This window comes from Podarcis gaigeae, assembly GCF_964106915.1.
Source record: "Podarcis gaigeae genome assembly, chromosome: 12".
Classification (NCBI taxonomy): Eukaryota; Metazoa; Chordata; class Lepidosauria; order Squamata; family Lacertidae; genus Podarcis; species Podarcis gaigeae.
In genome coordinates this window covers 49,486,583-49,503,833 of record NC_139688.1, presented here as the reverse complement: position 1 = coordinate 49,503,833, position 17,251 = coordinate 49,486,583, and the positions used below count along the sequence as shown (strand labels likewise).

Below are 17,251 nucleotides of genomic sequence, written 5' to 3'. Positions count from 1 at the left end.
CTCCTTTCAAGATGAATCTGCAGGTCACCACATGGACAAACGGGGGAAGAATTGTGAGGATGCTAAGTCCACTGGGAGGCAATTTATTTTGATAAGATAGGTCCAGTTAGGCCAAAGGAGAGGAAAGTTATGGGATTTATCATATACTTGAAATGAGGTCAAGAAGAAGAAGAAGAAGAATGGTCTTTCCTGCCTAATGAAACAAGAAGCAGTGGATTTTAGAATTCGGTTGAAATTTTGGATAAACTTTAATGGCTTTAAGTTGGATCCTAACTTTCCTTCCCTGAATGTCAATTCGTATTCATGGAACATGACCGTTCCACGTCATACTTACTGTAGAATAGTGGGTAGACATGGCAGACGACACAGCAATTTCTCCAAAGCCGCTCTTTATTTTGTAAGCTGGAACAGAAAACTGAACAGCAAACAGCTCAGCCGGCCTGCTTTTATAGGCTGGCTGTCAACATTGTAGCAACAACAACCCAGGGATTCCCACCTAAAATAACTGACGTGGACCTGAGTGAAAACTACATACACAATACTCCTGGTGGCCAGGGTGAGAACTTCAATACATAACACTTACAGGTTCTGAAGCATCCTGCGCCATTAATAATATGACCTTGGGGATCTTTAAGGAATAGTGTAAGGTTTAGTGGCTCCAAGTTGTAGTTTCAGAAAGCAAAATGCTAATTGGTACATAATCCTTGCAGCCACCTTGTCAGCTTATAGGGAGTGGCCCATTAGGCTCTCCTAGGCCTCTGCTACTGTCATGGAACAAAATACATTGTTCACCAGGCCTAATAATAATAATAATAATTCTTAATACCCCGCGCATCTGGCTGGCTTTCCCCAGCTACACTGGGCGGCTTCCAACCAAATATTAAAAACAACACAGCATCAAACATTAAAAACTTCCCTAATCCTACTGCTGCTCTTCCAACAGTCAGACTGACTGACTGAGGGCAGGAAGGAGAGAACATAAAGTACTCTTCCTCTCCACATATCATTCTGATGGGCATTTTGTTAGTTTTTAATAAAGGTGGTCTGATGGCAGTTGCTATTTGGGAAATATAGCCAATATTGAGGAATGAAAATAGAATGCTTCAGGTTGAAAATAGCATGCTTTCTTCATAAATCAATATCTTGGGTTCTTTTGCAATTACTACAATGAAGCTCCAGAGAATACTGTTCATTTTATCACTATGAGAGAGTTATGGCCGGACTGTTTGTTACAGCAAATGAAACATAAGTATAGGTCATAACATATGATCGGTCCAAATGCCATGGAAAACATGTAGCTGTGAGATTTTAAACAGAACCTTCAACATCTTTAACCTCTTGGCTAGGATTTTCTTTTCTAAAAATATTTGTGGCCAACAGATGCAACTCCCCCCTCACAGTCGGAGGGATTTTCATGGACATTTGACCAATTTCCACCCAGACACTGCTGCAGACTGCAGTATTCCAGATACGTCCAGGAAATTCTGGACATACTGCAACCCAATTTTTTCCTTGGGTCTTTCATTTCTCTTTTTATATCTAGTATTCATGGCACAATTTTCCAGTAGATTATTCAACATTTAAAATGTGGATCTTGAAATACAGTACAGTATGCTTTCGCTTTAAAGAAAAATGGTTGCAAACAATGGAACCTTTGTAACTCCATCACACTTAGTGATGTTTTCCCCATCCGATGTTTCTGAAAAATGGTCAGATTATGAAGTGGACAATTCATGACAAATTTAATAACAATAGGACAGATCTTCTTGATTTCATGAATGAATAGAATTTTTACCACTGGCCAGAGGTTGCAGCAAATAAGAAAGCCAATCAAGATTTTCTTTTTTCTAGGTCTTCTGCTGAGAAATATTACAGAACGTCCTGTCCTAAGGAGATATGTTCTCCTCCTGATTCTGTCCTTTTCCTTCTGTCAAGCACTTGACTTTCTCATAAATCTGCCACTTGCTTTGTCTTGTTTCTGTTCTCCCTGCTTGCTTGTAATGCAGAGTACAGTAAACATAATAAAGGAGAAGAGAGCTTTGAGATATTAGGGCAGGAGTGCATACCTCAGTTGTAACTCCAGCTTGCTGTGCAAAGCATTCAGATGCAAGAGCTCCACAGCACAAAATATGGATCTTCGCCTTCTGCTCGTTACCTAATTAGGTACTATCTGTCCAGCGAGGACTCATTATCCAAAGACACAGTGGAGCTTTCAATCAGTTGAAGAAAGAAAATGGAAACTTTGGCTTTTAACTGCTTCCATGAACTTACTGAGTAGCTCAGTTGGTAGAGCATGAGACTTCTTAATCTCTGGGTTGTGGGTTTGGGCAAAATATTCCTGCATTGCAGGGGGTTGGACTAGATGATTCCCAAGGTCCCTTTGAACTCTACAATTCTATGATTCTAAGTTTAAAGACATCTGCATATGAACGCACACAACATGAAGGAGCCTTTCTTAGGATCCTGAAGGAATTGAATTGTTACTGTTGGCATTCTATTTGTGTATCATAACTTGATTAAATTTGATATGGTCCACTAAGGGGCCAGATAAAGCTGTTTGGAGGCCTAGAGGCAATCTGTGAGCTACTGTTCCTGACAACTGCTCAACTGAAATTTGAAACAGCAAACAAACAACACATCTTCAGACTAACCCGGCTACCAGCAATTATACTTTTATGTCCGAGACTTGCCACTTGAGCAGATGCGAATGCAGAAGGATGACCTACATAAAAAACAACAACCAGGAATACTGCAATCTCCACAAAATATTTTCCCCACAGCAGGCTCTCAAGTTTGGCTAGAATCTACAACACAGCATAATGGTAAATCTAGCCTGCAGAAGAAGGGTGTTGAAGGTTGTCTCCCACTTTACAGTGATAGCAAGAAAGCCAGCGTGAGTCTAATGCACACAGAATGGAACTTAGGAATTACATTCCTATATACGCTTCCCTAGGAATACGTCCTACTGAACTCAGTGGGGCAAACTTCTAGGTTAAGTGTGTATAGGACTGTATTCGAAACGATGTCCTATGAGGAGCAGTTGAAAGAGCTGGATGTGTTTAGCCTGGAGAACGAAAGAACGAAAGAATAAGGGGAGACATGATAACTCTCTAAAAATATTTGAAAGCTGTCATGCAGAAGATGGAACAGACTTGTTCTTTGTTTTTTTCAGAATTTTTCAATTTTTCAAAATCGTTTTTTATTGCACATTTATAAAGAAAAAGAAAAGAGAAGAGGGAAAAGGAGGGGAAAGAACTCCCCCTTAGCTCGCATTAACTGTACAAATGAATATGTGCCATTCAAATGTCCGAATAGGTATCTAAACAAAATCAATGTTTATAAACGTATGTTCTAATGTAGCAAGAACATTGTCTTCATTGCACAATAGAGGGTGAACATTTATGCTTCCAGACTCAAAGTGTATATGTATCTTAGCAACCATTAAGGCTCATAAAGTCCCTTTTTGTTTCCCTGTTTTTAATTGTCATATGACAGGGATATAATTCAAAAGTACATGGACAGCCACAAATATCAAGGTTTTTGCCTATACAAAATTAATATGGACAACAAAAGGCGATATCACTGGAAAACCCACATCATGTGCCTCAGTGAGCCACTTCCAGCATTACATCTCCAGAATCTATCTAAATTAAACAATGCCGCCATAAAGAGATGTGGAATCCAGTACACCCAAAGCAACAATTTTTGCTCAATTTGCTAAATTTTAAATCTAGAAAAACGTTTCATATGGATCCTACAACCACTTCCCATTTTTTAAGGTTGATTAGTACATTCTAACTCCCTGTTCCACTCTTCCCTAAGGTGATCTGCTTCCCATAAACCTTTAGAAACAATAGTGATGGATTTAGTTTTCTGCAAGGATACAGTTATTCCAGCAATTCAGGGAACGCTGAAGCACTCAGCTAAACCTCCTGCTGTAGTTGCAAGATTCCTGCACTGAACAGGGAGCTGGACTAGCTCCAGGGATCAACTCAACTCTAAAAGTATTAAATTATAATAAATACTTTAGAGCATTTGGTAGCCCACCCTTCAACCAAAAATGCTCCAAGTGTGGTGGCCTACATACACTTAGAACAAGACAGTCCCTGCCCGCAGGCTTACAATCTAAAAAACCACAACACACGAGGAAAATGGGACAGGGAGAGGGGGAGGAATTAAACTCAAGAACCAATTATTAAAAGTGATTCTACAGGATTTTTTAAAAGGAGTTTTATTATAATAATAAAAAGGGGATGGGGAAACACAATACAATGCGAAGAGAAAAAACTGGAGAGACCCTAGAGAGCATAGCATGTGATTCCCACACTTATGATTCTGTGATTGTACTGTTAATCTGAGAGCTGAGTATTCAAGACCCACTTCTATTTCTACAGATTCATTTAAAAATAATAATAATTTCTATTAAATTTTCTATTTCACAATTTCAAATAAACATTTTACAAACTTTAAAACATCCAGTGACTTCCCCTCTTCTCTTTCCATGGTTCATTTTGCAATTCTTACATCCCTGCATATTTTACAATAACCACTCCAATCAGTTTTCCGCTATTACATCCATCAAAAATTATTTACTCTGTTGAATTTATCTTAATGCAGCCAGCGTTTTCAGCTGTACACAGTTATTTTCCATATATTCAATAAACATTTTCCGATTTTCTTTAAACGTACGTTTTTCTTGCTCTCTGATTTTGTATGTTAAATCTGCAAGTTGTGCATAGTCTGTCAACTTAAGTTTCCAGTTCTCATTAGCTGGGACCTCACTCACTTTCCAAATTCTACAGATTCATTTTACAGTTTAGGCAACTGCTTTCTTCCTCGCTCTCTCTTCCCTCCATATTTTGGTATGAAAGCTACACAAAAGCTGTGATGTGCTTTATAAACAAATCATAAGCAGTCCATGCATCCACTGGCCCCTGGTAAAATATGGTGCCAGACTCTCTTATTTTTGGCCGCTGCAGTTTCATCTTCCTTGTCTTCAGCTGAGAATAAAACAAACTTTACAGCACACGATCCATGCCCTTCTTTTTAGCAATCCACAATTCGATTCTAAGCCTTTCAAGAATAAATGTTGCAGGCGCCACCTTCCCCTTCTTTGCAAAGTGTCTCTTTTGCCAACTCTGGTGCTAGGAGTCGGCCCCTAGCCAGCTCCGCTGAATACTAACTTCTCCACAGTCTGCAGTATATTTCGCAAACACTGAAGGTTGAAGATGCAGAAATGATGCTTCCGGAATGATAAACATAAGCCCTTTGAGTTCTAAAATACAAAAATCGACCACCACTTCCCGCCTTTTCCTGCGTGGAACACACTGATTTTACTAATGCTATTACTATATGGTATTTGTTTTGGCGTTTTTAAAAATACCTGTTCTTCATGCTGGACTATAAAACGCACTTGAGCTTTGGGGAAAATAATAAACAATGCAATAAAATGACAAGCCACCTCTTCCCATGCATCATCTCAGAAAGGGAAAGATGCAGTGGCAGAGGCCTAGATGCAGACGAGCACCTTTGCCAAGGAAACCCCTTTTCCTAGCAGAACGGGCAAAAATAACAGCAAACTCAAGAGAAACTAAGGGTGAGATGCCTTTTTCGGACTACTTAAATAAATATTAAGGTATGACAAACTCACACACAGGATTTGAGCTTCGAGAAACCGAATTAATTAGATTATAATACTGGGGTTATGATTTAATAGGTAGAAGATAGGGTGTGGCAGAAGGGGAGAAACGACGACTCCATGGAAAACGGGGAGGCAAGTCGACAAAAATAAGAGAAAAGTCGAAATTGTGCTTGGATCGTGTGTGTCAAAAAGGTAGAAACTTAATAAAATATAATTGGAAACCTTTTCCCTGAACCCACATGGGAGCTGTGTGCGCCCTGCGGTCCCCCAATGCACTTTGCCCATGCTCAAGAGCCCTCTCCTCAATGTTATAACATTCCTACATTCCAAGACTTTTTTGGGGTGTTTGTGTGTCCGCCTTGTGCTTTAACTTAAAAGCCCCTCCCTGGCTGCTGCTTTCTCCTGAGGGCAGTGGCGTAGCGTGGGTTGTCAGCACCCGGGGCAAGGCAAGTAATTTGCACCCCCTAACCCGTGTATTTGCGCCCCCTAACCCTAACCCCCAGATGTTGCGCCCGGTGCGGCCGGCCCCCCTGCACCCCCCCATGCCACTGCCTGAGGGGCAGCAGCTGCCTCCCTTCCCGCCGCTCCTTTGACGAAACTCCCCTCAACTGCTGCAACGTGGGCGCGCGCCACGGCCGGGCATTCGCAGCGCGCGCAAACGGGGAAGCGGTGCGCGCGCCTCTCACCCCACCCCCAACGGAGAGGCAAGAACGGCTCGTTGGCGAGATCCGGAAAGCGCGGCCGCGGCGCGCGCGCGCGCGCGCACATTCCCTTAACCGCCCGCCTCAGCCTCTCCTCCTCCTCCTCCCTCAGGAGCCGCCGCTTCCCTCTGATTGGCCGCCTGGCGTCCCGGCCAGGTGTCGGCGGCGGCGGCGGGAGGCAGCGCAGCCGCCCGGAGAGGGCAACGAGGGCGGGAACGGGCTTGGCCGGGGTCGTTGCCGTCGCTGTCGCTGCCGCCGTTACGACCCGACGCTTTGGCTCCGTCCGCGCTCTCTGAGGAGAAGGAGGAGCCCCTGTCGGGAGAGCGAGCCGGCGAAGGTGGAAAGCCGTCACTCTCCCGTGACAGGCGCCGAGGAAACAGCAGAAGCAGCAGCAGCAGCAGCGCCGCCGCCGCGCTCTTTCTCGACGGACCCGGTCTCCTCATGGGACGCCCGCCTCGCGCCTCATAGCTGGACACGCCGCCGACGCCTCTGCGGGTCCGGGATATCGGGGAGCCGCTCGGCGCGCGCAGCTGCCCAGCCTGAAGGTGGGCTTCCTTCCTTCCTTCTCCTTCTGGGGGGGAAAAAGAACCGGCGCCTCAAGGTGTCCCGCACCCTGACGACCTATGCATGCGGGGTGGGGTGGGGGGTGTAGTGGGGGGGGGGGAGAGACGCGGTTTGAAGGACTTGTGGACCCGCCTTCGGCTCTGGGGAATGTCGTGTGTTTTTTTTTTTTTTTGGGGGGGGGGGGAGTCCTGCCCGAGATGGGGGTGGGCAGAATCGATGGGGGAAGTTGCCCGCCAGCTTCCATTTTGGTGCATCTCTCTCTGGCGTTCTGCAAGGACTGATAATTGTCCACCTCTTTTTTTTTTTTTTGCCGGTTTCCTTTATCGCAGTGCCTGCTGCTGCTGCTGCTGCAGGGGAAGGGAGAATGTGTCTGGTGCTGCTGCTGTTGCTGCTGCTCTCGAGGCGATTGCTCGCTTGGACACACGCTGCTAATCTATATGCCCACAATTTCCCAGCTGGGTCATGCGGGGATGGCAGATCCCGGCTGACTTTGACGTTAGGACGGCGCCAGGGTGGCATAGAGGGAAAACTGGGCAGGGATTCCTTGGGTATATATATATTCTTGAAGATCAGCTCTCTCTCCCCCTTGGCTGCCGGAGTTTGGGCTCCAGGGTGGCGTTTGTGCTGCTCCTTAACTGCCTTTGCAGGTAATTCCAACGCTAGGGGCCGAATGGCACACAACTGGCTTGGCATTAAGTGAAGAGACCGTGCTAAGGGAAAGGGGGCAGGCAGAGGAAGATGGAACAAGCAGGGATGATGAAATGGGAAAGGCTGCTATTGCTTTAAATGATGTGAAGCCCCAAGATATGCATGTTTAATCTGAAGTAAGTCCCATAGAGATCAACAGGGATTGCTCTCCAGGCTTGTACCCTTCAGCTGACCCCTCTCTGCTAGCCTAGAAGTCAATATGTTGGTACATTGCTTTGAATAAGTTATTGTGTTGCTAGCTATTGTACGCGGGTTTTGGGTTTGTTTGAAAAATAATTTATGATGGCCTTTCTTCTATGCTGCTGAATCAACCAAAGGTGTCTGTGTATATGGGTGTGTATTACTTGCTCTGTGCCAAAGATAAACTTCTCTTGAGGGCGTAGTAAAAGTTGGTTTTATGTCTGTGTTTGACGTCACTAAAAAGGTGAATTTGTAACAGTCTGGAAATCAGTTCCATCATACCTGAAATCATCTTTAAAAAAAAAAAAATTATGAAAAAAGCCCCAAGCAGTGTGAACTGCTTGAAACCATTGTCCCTTTCTGCTCATTTCATTTATTTACATTAAAACACTAATCAGATTTATTTAGTTTGGATTGGTGGCCAGCTGCTCAAATAACTTGGCAGATTTATTAAAACATCATTATCTGATCACAAATAATTGCTCCTATTATTTCTTATTAGAAAGCAACACAATGTTTTGCTCTGCAGTAACTTCCAATAGATTTTGGAAACCGTAGTGCACAATATTATACACACAATATTGTGACTGCATTATTTCTGCTAGTATATACAGCAGCACCTTTCAAAATCACAGGAAAGAGCATGTGTTACTATAACATTAACGTGAGGACAGCACATTGCAATTATGCAAGAAAATGCCATCTGGTCAAAGTTAACTTGTCTTAAGCAAATTAATTAAAATGATCAGTGCTGTTGTGCTGAGCTGTATTTTTAAATTAATGTAACCAAATTGGAACAAAAAACGAAGCAAAATGCTTTAAAATGTGGCTGTGCTGTTAAGTATATCCTAGGGAATACAACCATGCCTAAGGGAATTATATTGATGAATATGCTGCATGTGCATTAAAAAGCTTACATATTTTCCTTTTCCAAATTAGCTGTTGGAGCCAATAACTTTTGATTTCTACAGAAATAGGGGTGTAAGGCCAAAGCTCAGCCCCTTGAAGTCCATTAATTATGGGAGAGATTTCAGCATGTGCTTATCTTTAACTTAATTGCAAGGCTTAAAGATGCATAACCTGTCTTGTGTTGGTCAGGCTTCCCATCCCTACTCTTCCTTTGAAAATGCTCTTCCAGATATTGGGAAGAAATTTTGGTTTTTGCACCCAGGAAGATACCTGCTTCTATTAACTGCCAGGAAGTGACTTGTCTAATTATTCCATACTAGGCCCACAGTTCTGTCCATGAGTTCTGCCTGTTGAGGGGCTACAGGGTTTGTCAGGAACTGGTGGAATGAGGGAGATGCCATCACTGTGGTGGCTACACTGACACAACACTACAAATACGCTGGCAGAATGCCTAAAATGAACAGTGTTATGGGAGGGTTGGGGTGGCACAGTTTTAGGCCATAGCGCATGTCATTCTTTCACAGTGTCTCCTTTTGCCACAAGTGGGGGAACCATCTTGCAACCAACTCTATGCATATCATGAGGCACAACCATTGACCAGCACTAGTGGCCAGGATACTTCCTACTCCTTCTCCTGCTCCCTGTAGGCAGGCTACTGTGCCCTGGCACGCTCCATGGTAGTTATACAACACATGAAGGCATTTTTGATGTGGAGCTGGTGTCATACGGGACGCTACACCTCCTGCCCTGCAAAGCACCTACTGGAGTGACTGGTTGGCAACCCCAGATGTGTGTAATTTCCTTTCGGGGTCTCTTCCATCCCAAAAGCTATTCAATAAAATATTTCACACTGCCATATGCTTTGTTTTGCTGTTGTTTCTGGGACTTGGCTCTAGCTGACCCCATTGGGATGAAACTCCCGAGACAAGACTGACTTTTCAGGGTCCACAAGTGGGATGGGAGCTAATGTCAGGGTACATGAGGCAGTCATCTGGCATGGTGTGGTGACGGTAGAACAATGAGGTGTGATGTCATAATAAAGCACCCGTTGGCTCATGTAGGGAGCAGCCTACAGACCCTGTAGTGCCCTTCCTGGTTGGTTTAAGTGGAAAGGTGTACAGTTCCACCTTTCCTAGTGTGCGGGCTGTATACTTCCTGAATGTAAGATCTGAGTTGCTCCACCTGGCAAGGGCTTCTCCTGCAGTCCGGTGCTCCTGGTATAGATGACTTGGTGTGCAGATTGTGGGTAAGAGAAGAGGCAAATGCCCTGTGATGTATCTGTTTCCTGTGGCTGAGTGGTAGGGAATTGCCCTCTGTCATTTGCAGTGTGAATTTTGAGTCTGAATTTGAGGCAGAGGGCCTTCTTGGTAGTGGCACCCGCTCTGTGAAATGCCCTGCAATCAGATGTCAAGGAAATAAACAACTATTGACTTTTAGAAGACATCTGAAGGCAACCCTGTATCAGGAAATTTTTAATGCCTAATGTTTTACAATTTTTTATGTGCTGTAAGCCACCCAGAGTGGCTGGGGAAACCCAGCCAGATGGGCGGGGTAAAAATTATTATTATTATTATTATTATGAGTTTCCTGGCAGTTGCCCCTCTCATGGTTTTTGCTGCTGTTATTGTCAGGCTTGCTAAAAATGAGTGGTGCCAAACTCCCAACTCCTGCTTCCTAACTTTGTCCCCTGTATACAGAGCCACTGGAGGTTGTTGCTGTCACTCTCTTTCTCTGCCACTACCCTCTATTGTGAATCCTGATCCCGCCCTTCCACTTCTTGAACCCTTGCCTTAGGCAGGGTTTTGGTATGCACTGCAAATATCCTGCTCCAAAGATAGGGGAAGGGCTGTGCTGTGTGAGCTCTCCTGGTGCATTGTGATGTAAAACAGCAGTTGTGAGCAGTATATGGGGATTTGAATCCCTACCTGGAGAGATGTTTGGGGACTGGCAGTAATGTGTTCCTGGCTCTGTCATTGCAGCTGTACATGACTGCTGCTTAGGATTGCCCTGTAAGTGCTGTTGTCTATGTTATGCTTATGACCTTGGTATCAACATTTCTTGATAATTGAATAGGAACATATAACAGAGAAGAATTATGGAACACACACACACACACACACACATTTTCCATTAAAAACAATTTAGAGCCCAAGAGTAGTTTTTGCTAATATTGTATTGGGCTTTAGCAAAACAGGGTCATTGACTCCTTCTAGGTTGCATGCGTAGAAGTACCTGAAATAATTAGATTTATAGAGGATTGTAACTGATGGTGAGCACATCTAAACGTTAAGGAAATGTTTGGGGAGTTTTGTAGCCCTCTTCATGTTTACTAGAAAGCAACTTCTATTGCATTAAAGTGGGCCTTGCTCCCAGGTAAATGTGCATAGGATTGCAACTTTAGCAGAATACAGCATTAAACCTTGACCACCTTAGTATACCTAAAATGCTTTTAAGGCAACAGGCTGGAGTTCTTGCTACAGTGGCTTATGCTTCCTGCTGGGTTTCTCAGTTATATGGACAAAGCCATCCACTAGAACAGTGTTTCCCAACCTTGGGCCTCCAGCTGTTTTTGGGCTACAATTCCCATCATCCCTTGCCACTGGTCTTGCTAGTCAGGGATGATGGGAGTTGTAGTTCAAAAACAGCTGGAGGCCCAAGGTTGGGAAACACTGCACTAGAACAGTGTTTCCCAGCCTTGGGTCTCCAGCTGTTTTTGGACTACAACTCCCATCATCCTTAGCTAGTAAGACCAGTGGTCAGGGATGATGGGAACTGTAGTCCAAAAAACAGCTGGAGGCCAAAGGTTGGGAAACATTGCACTAGAACATCACAGAAAGAAGATAAAGAAACAAAGCACTTTCCCCTTACTCGTAACCCATTGGCAAACTATTATTATTATTATTTTTATAAATGAGATTTGACTTTGACTTGTATTGACAATAACATGTTGAAAGATCCTGCTTTTGTACACACACAGCTATGGAAGCAGTTTCCACACCGTAGCAATGTCTGAACAAATAAGGATGTTTAAGAAGGCTATGGGATTTGCAGTAGATGAAAAAGGACAGAACAGGCATTCATTACTGATGCTGAAGAAAAGTGTTATGCGCTCAATATATTTTTGTTCAAATAAATCATCATAGGGAAAACCTTGACTTCGAAAAGCACAATTGATGTATAAGTAAAATATAATCACAATCACATGAGTATGTATGCTGGTTATTCAAAGTTTGTAAACTACAAGTGTATTTTTTTCTGATGACTGGAAGAAAGAGAACGTTAGGGGTCAAAATACAGATTTGGAGAATCAAAGGTATACAGATTACACTTAAATTAGGTAGCTAGTAGAAATCAAAGATATTTGTTATGTACTCTTGTTAATCAAATATATCATCTGCTTCTATTGACCAGTATGGGATATTTTCTTATTATATTTAGGTATTCTCAGACCCAATTGTCATTGTCATTCAGAAGATTTATGAATAAATAATAGATGTCCATTTCTTTTATGTTTAATGTTACAGCAAGTTAAATTTGGCATCCCCCCCATTACACCATTCATTAAAATGGTCTGAAATAATCAATGAAATATTATACAAGATAAGAAATTAATCTGAATTTTAAAGGTCTTTTTCCATTCAAGCTGTATCAATGGAAATTCTGTTTAACAAGCAGAAGCAGCAGTGATTGAAACTTTTCAATGTGTTTTGAGTTTTTGTGTTTGTGTAAAGGTCAACTGTTAATGAAGTATATCTTATGCTAAGAGTACCTGCAAACAAGAATTGCTTAGCATATTAGCAACTGTCAGTCTAAATGCTGGTTTCAGGCACTCTTCGCCTGTCTTCCTTTCTTGGTGACTTCATCAAAAGCTTGTTAATTGTTCTGACAGCACCACTTTCCTATTTAATGTGTGTGTTGCTATTGGTTTTTGTTTTTTTTGCTGATTTATTTAGTGATCTTTTGGCTGACTGTTTGCTTTACTATATTCAGAAATGGGAAATAATTGCTTTTTATTTACCTTGTAAAGTGAGCCTGCTCCTAAGCATTTGTGCTGGGTTAGCTGCAAGTGACTCTGATGTAACTTCACTGCAGTTCTGGGATAATATGATTTTTATTATGCATACACATTCCAAAACACAAGCACCGATGCAGACAGTCTTTGGTTGGCATGTGAGAAATGAAAGTCAACATTATGAAGAAAGTTTGCCTACACTTTAAAGAGCCATGGCACGCTCTTTTGATTTTGGGACATTCTGCTAATGTTAGCAACCTAATAGTAATCTATTTGGCGTCACATCTATATTTGATGACAGCACATTTTAAGCCTAACTCTTTACTTGCTATTCTTTAAAAATAATGTTTGCAAACTTGATTGGCAAAAGCATTTTCTTTACCCAATTAGTTCTGCACATGCATTTCCAAGAAATTACAGTTTTAGTGCAACAAAGCAATTGTTCTGCAAGCATCCAGGACCTAGATTCTAGTTGGAGATAGGCTTTTTATATTGAATCGAGAATTAGATATTCTAGAAGAGTCAGAGGAAAAGCTTTGTGATTTTGACGAAGGGTAAAAGCCATAGAAAAGTTGGTCTTTTACAGTTATCATAACTGATGTGGACAACTTCATGATACCAAAACATTATATTATTATGAAGAATATCCAGTTACAGTACTAAAGTGTGTATATGTGTTACACACACACTATATATATATATGTGTGTGTGTGTGTGTGTGTGATTTATTAATAAAACAGACTCTATGAATTATTTCAAAGATATTGCTGGAGTTAGGTCCTACAAAACAGTATCTCAAAGGTTCATCTGCTTCAGCTGCAAGGTGGCATTAAATTAATTGATACTGGTAATCCAACAATTCAATAATTTTAAACCTATGTAACCTATTGGACTTGATATTGGATTTTTTTGGGCAGGGCAATAGCGGTCGCTTTGCTTTACCTGGCCAGAATCTGGGATTTGACATTCAACAGCTGTGAACATTTAAGTGATGTCTCCCAATGGCAGCTAATGGTTTGAAGTTTGCAAAGTAGTCCTACATCAAGAAGCAATGTTCTGAACTTTTTTTAAAAAAATGGAGAAGGGGATATGTGGCCTACCTTCCCCCACACCCCAGCTAAGGATGATGAAATCTATGTCTGTGTGTGAAAAGAAGAAATATATAAACTGCAGTTTTGAGACATGGAGTAAGAGACTAGGAGAGCTATAAGAGAGGGCTGAGCTCAGGCTGTGTAAACGTTTTAGGGTGCTAGCTGTCTTCATCTGCATACCTGTTGTGGGGCAGTGGTGTTTGCTGTTGGAGCGTTTAAACTGCATGCTTTGCAATCTCAAATTGTTTATTTTAAATAATCTTAAAATATTACAATATGCCATAAGCCTCCAATTGCCTCATTTCGAAAGAAACCACATTCCACTAATATTGTTCCACCTGGAGAAATGGGGTGAGCATATCAATATATTTCCTTTATGACACCTGAACCTTTAATTTATTTATTTAGAAATATACAATTCTTGATTGTAAAAAACAAAAACAACCCAAAGTGGTTTATAGTAGTATGGCAATTTGTCAGAGCTAGCAAAACAATACTGGTATGTGTCTCATGATCAAACGAGTGATTCAATATATTTTACTGCCCTGTGTTAGTTCCTTGAAAGCTTTTAAAAATGGATATAGCTTGTTACCAAGGCAAGAGGCCAACTTTACCTTAATGTGTTTCCATAAAGAAATACACAAATAAGTTTGCCAGCTTTCCAGTGATGAAGCACAGCTGATTCAGTGGAAGCCAGTTTGGCACTAAATTAAAATAAGCTTGTAGTTATTTCCTGCAATTAACTCTTAGTAATAAAATGATTTAGAGAAATCGGTGCAAAGAATTATGGCTATTGATGATGTTTCACTTGTAGACCAGAAGGTCAGGCAGGGTGTGTTTTCTGGGTATATGAGTTAAGTTTTGCTTTTAAAAAACAAACAAACAAACATTTTATGGGACACCAGGGCCTGCAAGCCCCCCCCCCCCGCCCCGCAAGGCAAAATATTCAAAATGCTTCTTGAACTTGAGAAGTTTATGCAGAAGTATATGTCAAATTCATTTTGGCATCTTGTCTTTTTTAGGTCTGAGGCAGCATGCTTTGAATGAATAACAATTTATTTGCCTCTGAAGAATGTGGCACACCAAATCACACAAGCATATATTTTCTAATAAATTTATTTATTTTTGAGCATCATTTTGAGGTTTTTGGATTTTTGCTTGTTGTCCTTTTGGTGCTGCCCCTTCCTTTTCCTACCACAATGTCTTCCTTTTACAGTAAGGAAAATTGGTTTATTTCTTAGTTGCACTAGCAATTGAAATTTATTGCCTTATTTGCGTGCACTATCATGTTTAGCTGCTTTGGGATGCTGTTTCGAGGCTGCAGCTAGCAGAGCTGTCAGGAAGGAACAGATTATACTGTGTTCTATTGTTTGTGTATATTTTACAGAGTTTTGCTATATGCCACTCTGATTTACATGGGGGGGGGAGTGAGAAATAATTTTACACATTATAAATTGTGATATAGCTTAGGCCATGACTATATTCTTCAGTCACCTGGACCACTTGCCCTGCAGCTAACTTCCCTAGCGTAGCTTTTCTCACCCTGTGCTGTTCTGTATCCTGGACTGCCGCATTTGATCAGATTGAATGGGTCTAGTGCAGGGGTCTGCAACCCACGGCTCCGGAGCCGCATGTGGCTCTTTTACACCTTTGCCGTAGCTCCGGGGCGGATACTAGCGAGGGGGCATGTATGCTGGTCACTGTTTTGAAGGGGAGTGAAGAACACACACAAAAAAAGGTAACTTGTTAATTTAACGTTTATTTCTATGAGGAGGAGTAATTCTGAGGGGTCAAACAAAGAAATAATTTTAAAAAGTGACAAAAAAGTTATTTTTATCATGACGAGTTTTGCGGCTCCCAGTTTTTTTTCTTCGGAAACGGGTCCAAGTGGCTCTTTTTGTCTTAAAGGTTGCAGACCCCTGGTCTAGTGAATGGATAGCCTTGCTGTACTTGCAGGTAGCTAAGATAGATGGATTTCTGGAACTCTTTCAGCCCTAGGATGATTATTAGGTAGTGTTGGTAGTGTTTGTATTTTTGGCCTTTTTCCTTCTGCATTTTGGTTGCTACTTTCTCCTTCCCCTCTCTCTGCTTATAACAGTGGACATGCATCTTTATGTGCCAGTCCTGAACTGGAAGTGAGGGACTGGAGCCAATCTAATTTGCCATTGGTCCTTCACACTTTTGTATGAAAAGAAAAGAAAACGAGAAAAAGAAAGGAAAGAGGAAAAAGAAGCCTACAAAAGCCTGTACCTTCCTTAGCTGCTTCTGGTTGAGCACTCCTACATATAAATTCTGCTCATTTGCTATTGCAGACCTTGGCTACCTCCCAAGGTAACCTTTTCACCATAAAGCTACTCTGCATTGATCTCAGCTTATAAAAATTCTTGTTCCAGCCTGGTTGGTTCTTGACCATGCCTCTCTCTGTGCTGTCCTCACAGACCTCATTTGAATCTAACTCTTGATTGACTGTCGACTTCTCCTGAACAGTTAGCAGATCATGCTAGAAGACTGTCTTGTTCAACCCCCTGCTAAATTAAAGCATGTTTTCTTTTAGACAGTTAAGTGAGAGAATGGATGGGATTGAGACTAATGTTGTGTTACTGCCAGCCTGGTGTTTGTTGCACATGCAGGCACTGCGATGTTGAGCACCACTGTACACCCCACATTCCAAGTGGCATTGTTGCAGTCAATTTCAGGGCCAGCTCTAATATGCAAATCATGAAGAAATATTACCTTTGAATATCTGCGGAGGGATTCACTACTACTTGGAATTTGTTCTTTCCACGTGGGACTTTAAAATGGCCTTTCAAATCCAGACTACTTCTCTACTCTGGGAACTGATTCCTTAGTACTAAACCATAGACCCACCTTCCATTTGTTGGCAAAAGAACTATCTTTAGTATTTGGGGAACTTCTGGAGCAAAGGCAAACACAACAATAAATGTATTAAATTGCTTCAGCAGAATAACTATTTTTTAAAAAGAATAAATAAAAGATGTGAACCAGAGGAGCTAAAATAGTTTATTATGGACTCAGCTATACAGCTGCAAATAGAACGTTTTAAATGTGCTGCACAGTGCAATATACAAATGTGACACTAGATGATGACAGTGAGCTATGCAAAATTCAATGTCTTTTTCCAAACGCTTTTTAAAAAGCATTTTCATAGCGTTTTTTATATGTGTGTAGATTCCACCTATGTCTCAGATTTTATTATTCTTTGAAAATTTCAGCAACAAGAGTAACATTTAGTCTTCATTTGGCACTCTCTCAAGTGCTCTAAGCTTATAACAGCTGGTAAGCAATCTTTTTACTGCAGGCAGAAGGTGAAGCTGAGAGACAGCAACTTGTCCAAAGCTGCCCAGGGGTTTATAGCTGAAAACAGTATTATAAGAATAATTTATTATTGGGATATGCAGACAAGGGACTTCTGAGGGCATAGCTG

The 17,251-nt window shown here is 41.8% G+C and overlaps 1 protein-coding gene across 9 annotated transcripts in view; it reads left to right on the top strand.

Annotated features, from left to right (window-relative positions):
* Positions 1 to 6,288: 6,288 nt before the first annotated feature.
* The window catches only part of MYRIP (myosin VIIA and Rab interacting protein), a 148,678-nt gene continuing 137,715 nt past the window's right edge, over positions 6,289 to 17,251 (top strand). For 2 of the 9 annotated variants that reach the window (XM_083705643.1, XM_083705639.1), the window contains exon 1: positions 6,289 to 6,887. The gene's annotated coding sequence lies outside the window, so the exon portion shown is untranslated. Of the gene's footprint in view, positions 6,888 to 7,233; positions 7,554 to 9,770; positions 10,002 to 10,647; positions 10,713 to 17,251 lie in introns of those variants that run through there. The other 7 variants (XR_014556815.1, XM_083705638.1, XM_083705644.1 and 4 more) reach the window with 6 other exon arrangements.